The sequence below is a fragment of the Quercus suber genome, unplaced genomic scaffold, assembly GCF_002906115.3.
Source record: "Quercus suber isolate HL8 unplaced genomic scaffold, Cork oak 2.0 scaffold_1150, whole genome shotgun sequence".
In the NCBI taxonomy this organism is placed as follows: domain Eukaryota; kingdom Viridiplantae; phylum Streptophyta; class Magnoliopsida; order Fagales; family Fagaceae; genus Quercus; species Quercus suber.
In genome coordinates, this window is record NW_027070550.1 from 46,530 (window position 1) to 62,874 (window position 16,345).

Here is a 16,345-nt window from a genome sequence, read left to right on the forward strand (position 1 = left end):
GCTTAATTGCTATCGTATGCCCAAGTGGAAAAAGCCTTTTTGAAAAAGAGAACTTTGGACCTAAGATAACAAATATGCTATGGACTTAGCATCCAACATCCTTCAAAGCCAAAATGAGCTTCCCTAATCTTAGGCCTCTTTGTTGCATGCCTAGGCTCAAAATGATGAGAATTTCATAGACTTTGAGAAGATGGCTACAATGTATTCTAGCTAGAGGGCTATTCCAAGAAAAAAAATGAAGACAAGAGGGGAGGATGGCTATTCCTTTTGGAAGACAAGACATCCAAAAGGAAGATTTATTGAGACAAAAAGATGGACACTACAAGTGAAAAGGTCCTAATGCAAACGATGCTTGAGTGTGTAGAGGCGCAAGCTAAAGTTCTCAAGGAGATAATAGGCCACCTTTTCGAAATTGAGAAAGAAGAAGTTGAAAAATATGAGGCTAATCATAAACCAAGTAAGCTGACTCAAGAAGCCATTAATCACGTGATGGTAGAAGGGAAAGTCTGCCTACCTCTACCTAACTTCAAGCCACAACTAAGGGGTGCTCCAAGACCGTGGACTTTCAAGAGGGCCCATGTCAACAACTTTTTTGAATCGGGAGAAGCAGGATTGTGGGAAGATTATGATTGGCTAGAATGGACCTTGAAGGTGGGGACAACCCAGGTCATCCCAGCTCGCTTTATGATTGAACGCAACATAGATCTTTCTTCTAACGACAACCAATACTTCGTGACAAACAAAGAAGAGGAAGGAGATGATGAAATATTAGCTATTGGAGTGGAGATGATAGTGACTGGTTCCTTGACAAGGCGAGGAGAGACTTCCCCAATGAGGGCAAGGATCTATATGACATGACCGAAGCTATGCATGTGTGGGAACCCTTGAAGAAAGAAGACTAATTGAAGAAAGACAAGGGGAGGAATGGCAAGCCTTGAGAAAGGAAGAAGAAGAAATTTATCACGCCTACTATGGGCCTCGTTAATAATTGGACTTGGGTTGGGATTTCTGAGAACATGAGGAAAAGGTTTTGTAATGTAAGTTCCAATGTACTCTTCAATATTTTCAATAAGATGAATTCTGATTTGGCTTACTTTGATGTGTCCCATAACAATGAAATTCTACAGTTAAATGATTCAAATAAATTTGAAAATGAAATTAATAAATAATTGGAAAAGAAAATTAAACCTATGGAACCGACTCTTGAAACTATTAATTTGGGCAATGATGAGAATCCACACTTAATTAAAATTGGCTCAACTCTAAATGAAAAAGAAAAGAAAGATCTTCAAGAACTCCTCATGGAATTTTAAAATGTGTTTGCATGGTCCTATGAAGATATGCCTGGAATCGACCCTGAGATAGCTCAACACCACATTGATACTCATGATTATATGGTGCCCGTCAAGCAAAAATTGAGAAGAACGAGGATCGAATGTCTCTTAAAAATCAAAGAGAAAGTCACTAAGCAATTAAAAGTGGGGTTCATCAAACCCATACATCAAGCCAAATGGATAGCCAATGTCATGCTTGTATCCATTAGAACGAATCTGCGCATGCAAGAATGAATATAGAAAATTGTTCTTCGATATTTCCCAGTTTTCTCAACCAAAACTTAACCTAAACATGTTTCTACCCCTCCTAGAGTTTCAGGTTTCCATCTAAACCCATCCCAAAGCAAAACCCAAGCATTTACAGGCCTAAAAAAACATATTAAAACAGAAGATCAAAGGAAAACTTGAAAAATAAGAAAAGTTTGAAAAACTTATTGATCCAGCCCTTGTACCCTTCGAAAGGTGTTGTTGTGATCTGTATGTCAAGGAAGGAGCCGCTGTTAGCCTTACTGCTTCATTCCAATAGGTGAGGTGGAAAACATCAGTGGAAAGGATGTAAGAACTCTTCCTAGACTTGGGTACCATTGAAGGAGATGAGAAAATATGAGAGAGAAGTTGAGATTGAAGAAGGAGATGAGAGTCAGATTATGAGGGAATGAGAGAGAGGCTAGGGCCTTTGTAGAGAAAGTTAGAGAATGTGAAGAGATGAGGGAGATGAAGAGAATGAAAATAAAAGAAACGGTTGGTAACTGTTGGAGAAAAATGAAGAGGCGGGAACACACCTAATGGCTAAACTAAGCATAATTTAGGCCTCTCCACTAAACTACATGTATTTTAGCAAAAAAAATAGAATAAAATAAATTTTTTTTTTTTCAAAATCCCCACGGAGTTCCCAGGAGGCTGGAATTGCAAAGGGAAATTCAAAAATACATCCAAAAATAGCAAAAATATCCCTAGTGGATTAAAAGCATCCTTAGTGGATCAAAAGTATCCTTAGTGGATCAAAAGTATCAAAATATTCCCAGTGGATCGAAAGCATCAAATATCCCTCAATGGACCAGAAATCATCATGAAAACTCCTCTGTTATTCAAGATCATTAACTAAATCCCAAGTAAATCCAGTATCATAGACGGACTTCCCCGTGAGTCCAAGGCACTGAAGTAGCTTCCTCGAGGGTTGCAAAACAAAATTTTCCCAATAAAGTTTAGTAAAACCCCTTCGAGAGTGGAGTCAACCTCAATCCTCAGTGATTCATGAGAAAGAAAAAGATAATCACTCCCCAGTGGAAGGAAGTTCCTTAATGAACAACATACCATCAGAAAATCCCTAGCAAGCTACCTCTTCCTTAATGGGCCATGCACCATCAAGACTTCGTGGTAAGTTGAAATTATCACCCAAACATTTCTCAACGAAATTATACTCCCCAGTGAGTCCTCTAATATCCCCAATGGATCTTTCATTCAAAAATAGTCAAGCAAGTCAGAATACAAAAATTGTGCACATATCCTCTGGGAATTGAATATGCAAACACAGATCCTATATAAGTCAAAATTCATGCACATATCTTATGGGAATTGAACATGGAGGCACGAAATCCCATACAAGTCAGAAAGGAAGAACACAGAACTTGTGCACATATCCTATGGAAATTAAACATACAGGCATGGTAGAAGAGGTAGATATAGAGATAGAGACCAAGGTCACCCCGAGGCAAGAGCCTCACCAGAACAAGTAGAGATAGAAATGGAAGACAAGTACCACCTGGCGAAGTTTGAGGCAAGAGCCCCAGACTGACATCACGTATATATCATTTTAAACTTGTAAGAGAACCCTTATTTGTTTGAGCTCATAAGAGCACCCTTGTTTGTTTGTTTGAGCTCGTAAATGCATATTTGTTTTTCTTTTTAGTGACTCTAAGATAGTGAGCCACTTGCCTTTTGCTTGCAATTGGTAAAATAGGTTCTAGGATAGTGAGTCTATTGTTGCTCGTTACCCAAGCAACAAAGGTGGAAATTTGGACATATGAATCCCACGCAACTCTACGGAGTTGCACGCCACCCCATGTATGCATGATGTGTGTCATGTGCGTGGGTTAGGCCCAAGCCATACATTGAAACAAAATGTTTTCCCTCTTATTCTTTTGATTTCGTTAGCAAAGCTCACGAATCAAAAGAAGGGCATCTGTAGACACTGCATATTGTACCCCTTTTGACTTGAGCCCCCGTTCCCCAATGATGATGAATCCTAAGACCTAAGGTTGGTTTAGAGCTCAATTAGATGTTAAATTGACTTAAGAAATATTAAAATGAAAAATATAACTTTTAAATGAGCAAATAAATCCATTTTTCGAAAAATAAGGCCAAGGAAACCCTCGCTATGCGCACGCAAGAATCAGCTTGCACACACAACTTTCTGCATGCGCACGCAAGCCCAATCTCGCTCATGCATGGTGAATTCCAAAAACCTAAACAAGGAAAGTTTTATTCATTTATGTTAAGGTTTGGAACGAATCCCACATCGTCTGGGAGTCATTCCAAACTCCTTTTTTCACACTACAAGTAGCCTTATATGGTATATTTTCAAAGAACACAAAAAACTCACGGGAAAATACTAAGATTCACTAGAAATAGTGAATCAAAGAGGGAGTTTTTCACAAAATATCCTCAAGTCAATTTTCTTTTGATTATGGCCTTTTTTGGCCTTGATCTTTGAGTTTAAGATTACTAATCACTCTTTTATTGAATTGTGAATAGATTTGACTAAGAGGAACGATCAAAAATCAATCTTGAAAAGCTTTTCTTTGAGGCATTAGTCTAAACTTTTCTTTTTCATTTCCTTTTCTTTTTATGCTTTAAATCCTTTTGTTTGTTTTATTTTCTTGTTATAATATGCTTTAATATGTTTATTTAGCTTAGGTTTACATTTTTGTATGTTTAAAATGCATGTTAGGATGTTTGATTTAGTGCTTTAAGTATCTGCTGTGTTTCTGGGGTTTTGGGGCAGGAATCTACGAACGAATAATCTTGCCTATGCACACAGGATTGATTATGCACACGCAAGGAAGTTCATGCATGCACATGAACTTGCCTAGAAACCCTAATTTTATTTTTCTGTTTTTGCTTTTGTTTTCACATGTATGTTCCTATTTTGTCTCTTTTCCGTATTTTTATGCTTTCAAAGCTTCTGTTTCACATGTTTAATTGTTTGTTTGCCTCTCACATGTTAGAATTATAATTTTATTACTTTGATGCTATGAACATGCATTCATATGCTCATGCATGATGCCATAGATGCTGAGTTACTACAAGGTAAGTAAAAGGTCACATGCTCATGCATGATGCCATAGGTGCTGAGTTACTACAAGGTAAGTAAAAGGTAAATCACGCATTCGTAATGTACATGCATTTGTGATTTGATCTTGCTTAGGTTTTATGATTGTGATCTTGTTGCCTTGGATTATGACATATTTTGTTGGTTTTGTTTCCATCTTGATTTAATGCTCACATGTTTCCGCCCTGGATGGATGCGATATGATATGATGGAGTTTATGATGAAGCATGTTCAGATGTATGATGATAGGGTTTGTGATAAAGCATGTTTATGTATGATGGTTAAGGTTTATGATGTGATATGTTATGCATGATTAGATGAATGTTAGGTTTTGTTTGATTGCCATGATAGATGTATGGTTAGAGATGTTTGATATCATGTTGATTGTTAGATGTATGCTAATGTGTGTGTGAGTTAGATATAAGTTTTAAGTGTGCCTTTAATAGGGTTAAGACATAAGACACAATGATGGGAAGCCAACCTTAGGGTTGGGTGGTTTTGGGTGCCTTCAAACTCATATCTCTGGTAGTAAGATTAAAAGGTCCTTCCTCGAAAGGACGCTATATATATGGTTCTTAGGATATTGCAAAAACTAGGTGGCGACTCCTAAAAACGACCCTTTGTATCCACAATGGCATTATGATTATGTTTTAGGTTTTAAGGGTATTTTAGTAATTTTCTTAGGTTTAGGGGTATTTTGATCATTTTTTAGGTTTCAAGGTCATTTAGTCATTTTTTAGGTTCTAAGGGTATTTTGATCATTTTAGGTTCTAAGAGTATTCTGGTAATTTTAGAGGGTATCGGGGGGGTTTTTTGGTCATTTTTTAGGTTTCAGGGTTATTTCTATCATTTTTAAGGTATTAAGGGTATTTTGGTCTTTTTCAATTTTCTAAGGGTATTTCGGTCATTTTCTAGGTATTTTCTAAGGGTATTTTTGTCATTTTAGGTTTCAAGAGTAATTTGATCATTTTTTAGGTTTTAGGGTTATTCAGTCATTTTTTAGGTTCTAAAGGGGTATTTTGATCATTTTAAGGTTCTAAAGGTATTTTGGTAATTGCAGAGGTTTTTAGGGGTATTTTGGTCATTTTAAAGTTTTATGAGGTATTTTGGTCTTTTTTTTAGGTTTCAAGGGTATTTCGGTCATTTTTTAGGTTTCAAAGTCATTTCGGTCAATTTTTAGATTACAAGGTCATTTCAGTCATTTCTTAGGTTTCAAAGTCATTTAGGTCATTTTTAGGTTCTAATAGTATTTCAGTAATTTTTTAGGTTCTATGGGTACCCGAGTAATTTTTTAGAGTTTCGGGGGTATTTTGGTCGTTTTAAAGTTTTAGTGGGCATTTTAGTAATTTTGATAGATTTAAGGGTATTTTAGAAATTTTGATAGAATATATATATATATATATATGTATGTATATAATATTCTTTGATTATTAGTTAATTCGGTGGCTTGGGTTGAGTTGGTTACTATCATATATGATGTTGGTACTACTAAATGTGATAATGAAATTGTCAAATGTGAGCAAAAAAATAAGAGAACCACCGAATGTGACAAATGTACAGTTATATGTGATGTTGGTTCTACATAATGTGACCATGAAACTGTCAAATATGAATAAAAAATAATGGAAGTATTAAATATGACAAAAGTTCGAGTATATGTAATGTTGGTATTGCCTAATATGACAATAGAATCATCAAATGTGAGAAAAAAAAATAGGAAAACCACCGAATGTGACAAAAGTACGGTCACATATGATGTTGGTACTACACAATGTGACAATGGAATTGTTGAATGTGAGGAAAAAAAAACCACCAAATGTGACAATAGTACTGATGGTGTAAAGAGAATGCACTAAGTTCTATCTCGTCCATATGGGTCGTTCATGACAGAATATAAAGAATGGGATGAGCGGCTTTTACGCTCATCCCTCCTATGCTCGTCCCTAAAGCAAACCTCGTTCGTCCTTAGTAATGGACGGACGAGGTTACTGGGCCCTGGGCTTTTGATGACTTAAGTTCCCCCAAACATAAAGGACGGGTTGCGTCATTATGAACCAAACCTCAATTAACCGTTATAGAGCACAAGTCCTAATAAGGTAACTTCCATGACAGTTATGGAAATTATCTTATAGTCTTTTGAATTCCTCAATAACAGGAACGGTTGTTAAATAAGTAATCGTTCCACGAATACTATATAAGCATTCCCAAATGAAGAAGTAAGGTATGAGAAACATTTTTTTACAAAAGACAAAGAACTTTAGAAATACTCCCTTTTGGCTTGTAATAACCACTGACTTTACCATCGGAGGATTCTAGGCCAGCCTCCATTGGTCTCCTTTGATTCTATATTTTTTTTTTTCAGGACTCAGCCTCAAGATCACCAACACCTGAGATTTTTAGCCTACTGATTTTTCAGGATTTATCAGTTGGCGCCGTCTATAGGGAGAAATTCTTTGTCGCGTTCGAACTTCATTTATTGAGTTCTGTGATTTCTTTCTCCGACAAAGGGCTGAAATGGTTTAGACAAGATCAAGGGTTGCTAGTCCAGGCCCTTAAGAGAGTAGAGATGCTTCCAATAACCCCCATTATGGCCATCAATCAGCACTTGCTGTGCAACCATCTTCTGTCCAACACGTGCAATTAATGGTCGTTGCCATGGCAGAGCTAACTCGCCAGAACCAAGAATTGAGAAGGGAGATTAATCTCAGAAGGCAATGACATGAGGCCTATGGAAAAAAACATGGACAGAGCTAGGGAGATGGAAGAAATGCAGAGCCGGAGAGCCAATCAAGGGACACTACATCAAGAAGAGTGCCACATGTGGAGAGGGGGATGGACCAAATGAGGAAAGTCATGGATGAGATGAGGGAGAACATGAGAAGAACAAACCCCGTAGAAGACTTGGTTCATAGAACTGATTCTCCCTTTACGACTTTTGTTAATGATCATCCCTTGTCACCAAAATTCAAGATGCCTTCTTTAGATTCATATGATGGGACGCGTGACCCTTTTGATCACATTGCCACCTTCAAGGCTACCATGCACCTTCAAGAGATTCTAGATGAGATAATGTGTAGAGCTTTTTCCACTACTTTCAAAGGGCACGCGCAGGTGTGGTTTAGCAAGATACCCCCAAATTCGGTAAGTTCTTTTGAAGAGTTAAGTAAGTTATTTATTAATAATTTCATTGGAGGACAAAAGCACAAGCGTTCCTCGTCTAGCCTGTTAACCATAGAACAAGGAGAAAATGAGAGCTTGCGGTCCTTCATTACTCATTTCAATAGAGAAGTCTTGGCGGTGGATGAGATGGACGACAAGCTATTATTAGCAGCCTTCCACGATGGAATCAATTCTGACCTGTTTATCCACAAGCTTTACGAACAATAGCCTCAAACTATGGCTGAACTCATCCATTCGGCCCAAAATTTCATGAATGCAAAAGACGTAGAATCAACAGTATACGCCGAGATGAACAAAAGATAGAAAAGACCGAGACAATAAAAAGGTAGGTCCTTCAACGTAGAATCAATAGTATACGCCGTTGAACATGCTGCTCGAGTAAGTCCTTATGCAAATCAAGGACAATCCTTACTTGAAGTGGCCGGAGAAAATGAATGGAGATTCTAATAAGCGCAATAGGAGTAAATATTGTCGCTTCCATAGAGACCATGGGCATGATACGAACGAATGTTTTGATCTAAAGCAGCAGATTGAAAATCTTATAAAGCAGGAAAAGTTGAGGAGTTTCCTTGGACGAGACCAAAAGGATAAGAAATTGAAGGGTAAAATAGAAGAGTCACCATGACCACCGCTTGGAGAAATCAGAGTTATCATAGGGGGAAGTTTAACAAGCCAGTCGTCCAAGTCTAAGGAGGTATACCTGAAGGTAGTACAGAGCGTCCAACTTTCTGGATGATCCCCAAGGGCAAGAGCCACGAACGAGTAGGAAATCACTTTTACGAACGAGGATGCAGAGAGAATTCACCAACCTCATGACGACACTATTGTCATCACTTTGGTTATTACTGACTACACAACCAAAAGAGTACTGATAGACAATGGAAGCTCGGCAAACATTCTATATTATCCAACTTTTCAGCAAATGAGGGTTGAACGAGACCAGCTCCGTCCAGTACACTTGCCTTTAATGGGTTTTGGAGGAATGAAGGTACAGCCTGTAGGCACCATTACATTGCCAGTGGTGGTGGGGGCATATCCGCAGCAGATAACCAAAGATGTAAATTTCCTTATGGTAGATTGCTCGTCCTCTTACAATGCCATAATTGGAAGACCGACTCTAAACAGTTGGAAGGCAGTTACGTCCACTTACCACCTGTCAGTCAAGTTCTCTACGGAGCATGGGGTAGGACAAGTGCAGGGAGACCAATTAGCAATAAGGGAGTGTTATTTGGCCATGCTTTCCATAGATGAACAAATGCAGACAATGAACATTGAAGAAAGGAGAATTGTGGCTGAACCCACCGAAGTGTTAGAAGATATTTCCTTAGATGAAAACAACCTTGAGAGGTGTACCAAGATTGGGACAAATTTAAAAGAAAAGATTAAAAAGGACCTCATCCAGTTTTTGAAGAAAACCATTGATGTATTTGCTTGGAGTCATAAAGATATGTCGGTGTAGATCCTAGTACCATTACCCACCGTCTTAACGTATGTCCTTTCTCCAAGCCAGTGCGACAAAAGAAAAGGGTGTTTGCACCTGAGAGAGATAATGCTATTAAAGATGAAGTTCAGAAGTTGATGGTGGCGAAGTTTATATGAGAAGTATACTATCCAGATTAGTTGGCCAATGTAGTAATGGTCAAAAAGGCCAATGACAAGTGGAAAATGTGTGTAGATTTTACTGATCTAAACAAGGCTTGCCCAAAGGACAGCTATCCATTGCCGCACATTGATCAACTAGTAGATTCTATCGCAGGCCACAAATTACTTAGTTTTATGGATGTTTTCTTAGGATACAACCAAATAAGGATGGACGAGGCTAACCAGGAGAAAACATCCTTTGTTACTAGTCAAGGCTTATTTTGTTATGAAGTAATGCCCTTTGGCTTTAAAAATGCTGGAGCAACATACCAACGACTGGTTAACCACATGTTTCGTCCTCAGATTGGATGAAACGTAGAAGTCTATGTGGATGACATGTTAGTGAAATGCCTTGATAAGGGAAAACATCTGGACGACCTGCAAGAGACCTTTAATACACTAAGGCGGTATAGTATGAAGTTGAATCCCAGCAAGTGCGCTTTCGGAGTAGCATCAGGAAAATTTCTTGGATTCATGGTTTCACACAAAGGGATCGAGCCAAACCCGAAAAAGATTAAAGCAATTCTAGATATGAAGCCTTCACAGAGTATCAAAGAAGTCCAATCTCTTACCGGGCGAGTTGCTACCCTCAACAGGTTTGTTTCTAAAACTACTGATAAATGTTTACCGTTTTTCAAGGTTCTTAAGAAAGTATTTGAGTGGATGGACGAATGCCAGAGAGCCTTTTAAGACTTGAAGACGTACCTCGTTACGGCTCTATTACTGAGTTCGTCCGTGATGGGGAAAGAATTGTTTTCATACCAAGCAGTGACCCCGTATGCCATGAACTTAACATTAATAAGAGAGGAAGAAAAAATACAAAAGCCAGTATACTATACTAGCAGAGCATTGAGGGGAGCGAAAGGACGATATTCGCTGATAGAAAAGCTAGCTTTTGCACTTATCACGGCTTCTAGGAAGTTGAGGCACTACTTCCAAGCCCATATAATCAATGTTATGATAGACCATCTACTCAAGAAAGCCATGAACAAGTTAGAAGCCGCAGGATGATTGATCCAATGGGCTGTCGAACTCATTGAGTTTGACATTTGATACCAACTAAGGCATGCCATAAAGGCTCAGGCTTTGGCAGACTTTATTGCAGAGTTTACACCAAGCTATGATGACGTAGAAAGAATGGAAGACTGTAAGAAATGGATCGTCCATGTGGATGGTTTGTCCATGCAACATACAGGAGGAATATGAATGGTTTTGCAATCCCCTGAAGGAGATAAGTTAAAGCATAAGATCCATCTGCAATACCAAGCAACCAACAACGAGGTTGAGTATGAAGCCCTCTTTAAAGGGTTGGAATTGGCTAAGTCTGTGGAAGCGAAGTCAAACTCGTTCTAGGAGATTCTCAGTTGGTCATGGGCCAAATAAATGGAACGTATGAGGCAAAGGAAGGACAGATGAAAAAATACTTAGAAAAAGTGCTACGGCTTGTGAAGAAATTCAAGGAAGCTAACTTTGTTCAAATCCTAAGGGAAGAGAACGTGGAAGTGGATACTTTAGTGAAGGAAGCCTCAGCGATTGGAGCCATGGATAGGTTCGATGAAGTACAGTTTGTCCCAAGTATAAATCTCCTGGAAGTGTAGTAAATAGAAAGTGAAAAAAATTGGATGACCCCAATAATATCGTACTTAAAGGACGGAAGGCTAGAAAACTCAGGGTTAGAGCAACCAGGTATGTCCTTATGGACGAAGTTCTGTACAAGAGAGGTTTCTCTTAACCTTATCTCAGGTGTTTGGCTCCGAGCGAAGCGAACTATGTGTTGAGGGAAGTTTATGAAGGAGCCTGTGGAAATCATTCGGGAGCCAGATCACTCATCCACAAGGTCGTCCGTGCAGGATACTATTGGCCAACTGTCCAAGTAGATGCAAAAGCTTATGTCAAAGTATGTGACTAATGCCAACGATTTAGTCATATCCCCAAACAACCATCAGAATATCTCACCCCGATGATGGCCCCGTGGCCCTTTGCTCAGTGGGGCCTAGACATAATGGGTGTTTTTCCACTCAGAACCAGGTAGATGAAATTTTTAGTGGTAGGGATAGACTATTTTACCAAATGGGTGGAAGCAGAATCCTTAGCAAGTATCACACAACAGAATGCAAAGAACTTCGTCTGAAAGAACATAGTGTGTAGGTTTGGGGTGCCCAAGGTACTAGTATCTGACAACAGGCGAAAATTCGACAATGCCCTTTTAAGGGACTTTTGTGAACACTTTGGAATTCAAAATTACTATTCCTCCCCCGCCCACCCTCAAGCAAACAGTTAGGCCAAAGTTGCAAACCGATCCTTACTGAAAATCATCAAGACTCGGCTTGAGGGGGCAAAGGGAGTATGACCAGATGAACTACCTAGTGTCTTATGGGCGTACAGGACTACGGTGAGAACCCCTACAGGGGAAACACCTTTTAAGCTAGCCTATGGAAGCGAAGCAGTCATACTTGCAGAAGTGCACATGGCTAACCATAGGGTGATGTCATATCAGGACAAGGATAATGAGGAGCAGTTCCGCTTAAACCTCAACATGGTAGATGAAGTAAGGACAGACGCAAAACAAAGGACAGTAAGGTACAAAAACCTCATGGCTAGGCGATATGATGCAATGGTGAAGCCAAGGCGATTCAACATAGGAGACCTTGTCCTGAAAAGGGTTTCTTTGGTGACCAAGAATCCAGCTCATGGAAAATTGGGACCTAACTGGAAGGACCTTATAGAGTTGTCAACTATAAAAGACAAGGATCCTACTACTTGGAGGCCCTAGACGGGGAGGAAACTAGAGCATTCTTGGAATGTTGAACATCTGAGGAGGTACTATCAGTAAAATGCCAGCCTAGACGAGCCCAAAATTCTAGATGAGCATGGAGACCATTTATTTATCTATCTACGTAAGGAGTTTATTTATCTATGTATTTCTAATATTACTTTATTGTTGCTATGATGTGGTTATGGACGAGATTATGGGTTTGCTTGTATTTATCTAACTCCCTAAAAGGCACTAACTCATGAGCATGTGCCTCATTCGTGAATAATATTTATGTTATGTACATAATGTTGTGTAAATTCCTGATTTCCAAACTACTTTTGTTCAAATTAACCCAAGAGAAGACTAAAAAGCTCAAGACTAGAAAATTCTTCAGACGCGGGGATGTAACCTTAATAAGCTTTCCTAAGGGTAAAGCAAAATCAAGGCATGCTCATCCAAAGTAAAGGGCGAGGTAAAGCCTATGCCTTGAGCAAATCACAAAAAGCCCAAGGCATATTTGTCCATACCATGGACGAAGTAAAGCTTAGTGCATATCCAAACCATGGACGAGGAAACTCATAGACGAGTGTTTTGAACTTGTTAAGGCACCTACTAAAACATTCCAGTCCATGGATGAGTAAAATGCAGGGTCTAATCCTCATTAAACACGAAAAGTAGCCAAGTCTAAGGACGAGTAATGCTGATAATTACCATTTCACATAGACGAATTACACTTGGTGAAATTCCAATAAAAATGCTAGAAGTATATATATGCAATATGGACGAGTCAAGCATGAAGTCTTGTATATGAAAATAAAAAATCTCGTCCATGCATATATAAAAGAAAAATCACAGCCTTCATTCAAATTGTTTCAAGGGCGGACAACCAACGTCCAAACACTCTTGCAAAATTAAAACTTAAGTTGTTTAAAAACTCGTCCTAAAACCATGGACGAGATAAATGTACTTGTATTACATGAAAATGTCCTAAATAGTGGACCAGATAAAAACAAAGGAAAGAAGGGAAAATACAAAACATTGAAATATTTCCTAAACAAGGGGAGCATCCTTAGGGTCGTCTTAAGGGGGCAGGGTTAAAGCATCATTCTCGATATTGACATCCTCAAAGCTGGTTTGAAGGAGAGAGCTAGTGGCAGCAGCATTCAAATTAAGCTTAATGGAGCTAAAGTCCAGGGAAGTTTTCCATAGCATCCATTTTGAAATCCTCAAAGCCTGCTGCATAATTGGTGTCCAGGGGATCAGTATATTGCTTGGACGCCTTAAATTCAGCCACAACATCTTCTTTAGCTATGGAGAGAAGAGTACTCAACTTGTCATTCTTTTTCTGTAAATGGTCAAGACGAGTATCTTTCTCCGATGCATCAGTTCTCAACTCCTCAACCAAGTCTTGAAGAACCTTCGTCTCTTCCTTAGCCTTGGACGCCACTTCTGCCCACTTCTTACTTTCGTCCTTCACCTCCTGAATCCTCTTCTCCAGTAAGATCCTTATCTTGTCCAACTCTGTAGCCTGTCTAGACGCAGCTATGAACTTTGATATTCCCTACAAAAGTAAAAGACAGAAATAATGGTTAGACGAGAAAAACCTACAAATAATAAAGATGAAGTAAAAATAAAATTACACACCTTGAAAAGATCATGAACTCCAGAATGTTCAAAGTCCTTCAAGGACATGTCATAACACACAGCTATGTCCTTGTCAAGCATTGCCTTCTCAAAACGTTCCCAAGCTACGTCTTCATTTTCAATAATATTCATGGGAACTCTTTGGGAAGGTTGGGACGAGCCTGGTGCAATAGTTTTGGACGGAGGAGTTTTAGACGGGGTGACTTTAGCTGGAGTGGACGAGTCTACATCAAAGATTTGGAAGAACGGCTGAGATGTGGGAAGATTAGGCTGGACGACCCCTACTTTGGACGACCCTTGCTTAGCTTTCTTCCCTTGATGACTATGAAGATTTCCCAAGTCCAGATTCTTTGATAAAGATTTCCTTTTCTCACCTACAGCAGGACGACTCCCCTCGTCCATAACTTCTTTCTCTTTGTTTTCTTTTAGGGTTGCCATCCCTGAAAAGCAATTAAAATCAATATATATATATATATATATATATAAAAGAGGGTGGGAGGGAGAGGGAAGAAAGAAAAAGAGAGAAGTATCAAGTATAAACTTACGTTTACGGACTGTGACTTCGTGTGCAATAGCCTCGTCAGAGGGTTCAGGACCAAGTATCCACTTGGCAAGACTCCTAAGGTTAACCAAGGAGTGGAAATCCCTGTCAACGTGAAGACGTGCACTGTGGACGCGATCACGCTGAAACTTGCCCAAAGAAGGACCTCCAGCAGCTATAAAACAAGCAACAGAAAGATTAAAAAAAAAAAAAAAAAAGAGAAAAAAGAAAGGATAAGGGCATACCTTCAGGATGAAGGTTTCCTAAGTCCCCAGCATAGGGGGCAAAAGGATCCCTACCCACGTCCACAGGATTTCCAGCCCAGAAACCAGAAACGAAGATAAACTCCGTCTTCCAATTTCTGTCAGACGAGGCTAGATACTTTATTAGCCTACAATTTGCACCCCTTGCTGTAATTGATAAAAACCTAAAGACTGACTAATTTCTAAGGGTTTATAGCAGAAGAGGAAATCGTCCACAGTGATAGGATGGTCTTCTCCAAATACTTCCCTCCACAAAATTTGCATGGAGATAATTAATCTCCATGCGTTAGGGTTGAATTGGCACACTGCCAAACCTAATCTGGTAAGTAGCTCCCTGGCAAAAGCATTTAACGAAAATCTTAACCCACCTAAAAAATAGGCTTCATAGACACCTATCCCAAAACGAGGATTGCAGCACCACTCTTCACGGACGGCCAACCTGGGGTTAAGCTCGACTGGAATTTGGTACCACTTCCTGAGATTATTAAGTCTTTGTTTTTCTGTTTTTGAATTGACACCAACTGCACAACTATAAATAGTTTCTTCCTCGTCCAAACGACTGGACGGAAGAACATTCGTCGAGGTGCCAGTCTGAACCCCAGAGGCTGCCCTCTCCTTAAGTCATTCCTGAACAACATCTGTAGGAAATTCAGGGATGCTAGAAACATATTCCTCGTTCATGGTATTCCCCCTGCTACTATCAGTACTGCTGCTAGATCCATTATAACTAGTGGTGTCGTCATGATACTCGTCTATGGCATGATCTAAGCTATTACTAGATGAGGAAATGATATTTTCAAACATTCTAAGGAATACTTATAAGGAAAACCTAAAGACAAGAAGGAAGAGAATACCTAGCTCTAAACGGAAGAAGACTAAAGATGTAGAAACTTCTAGATGAGGAGTGTCAGGGAGGAAAATTTCAGAAATGCAAAGGGTATCAAAGGGATTCTACTATTTAGAGGGCGTGGACTTAAACATCGAAAACAACACAACCAACCAAAAGATGCCACGTGGCAAACGTCTTGAAAAAATTAATCGACGTGACTAGCCACCAGTGAAATTATGACGCGTGGCACATCTGATAGTGAAGATGAGCTCGTCTATCCAAGGAATGATGTTAGACTGTATTTCCTTGGACGACCCATGGACAAGGGGGCAACTGATGGTGTAAAGAGAATGCACTAAGTTCTATCTCATCCATATAGGCCGTCCATGACAAAATACAAAGAATGGGATGAGGGGCTCTTACACTCGTCCATCTTATACTCGTCCCTCCTATGCTCGTCCCTAAAGCAAACCTCGTCTGTCCTTAGTAATGGATGGACGAGGTTACTGGGCCCTGGGCTTTTGATGACTTAAGTTCCCCCAAACATAAAGGACGGGTTGCGTCGTTACGAACCAAACCCTCCATTAACCGTTATAGAGCACAAGTCCCAATGAAGTAACTTCCATGACAGTTATGGAAGTTATCTTATAATCTTCTGAATTCCTCAATAACAGGAATGGTTGTTAAATAATTAACCGTTCCACGAATACTATATAAGCATTCCTAAATGAAGAAGTAAGGTATGAGAATCATTTTTTACAAAAAAACAAAGAACTTTGGAAATACTCCCTTTTGGCTTGTAATAACCACTGACTTTACCATCAGAG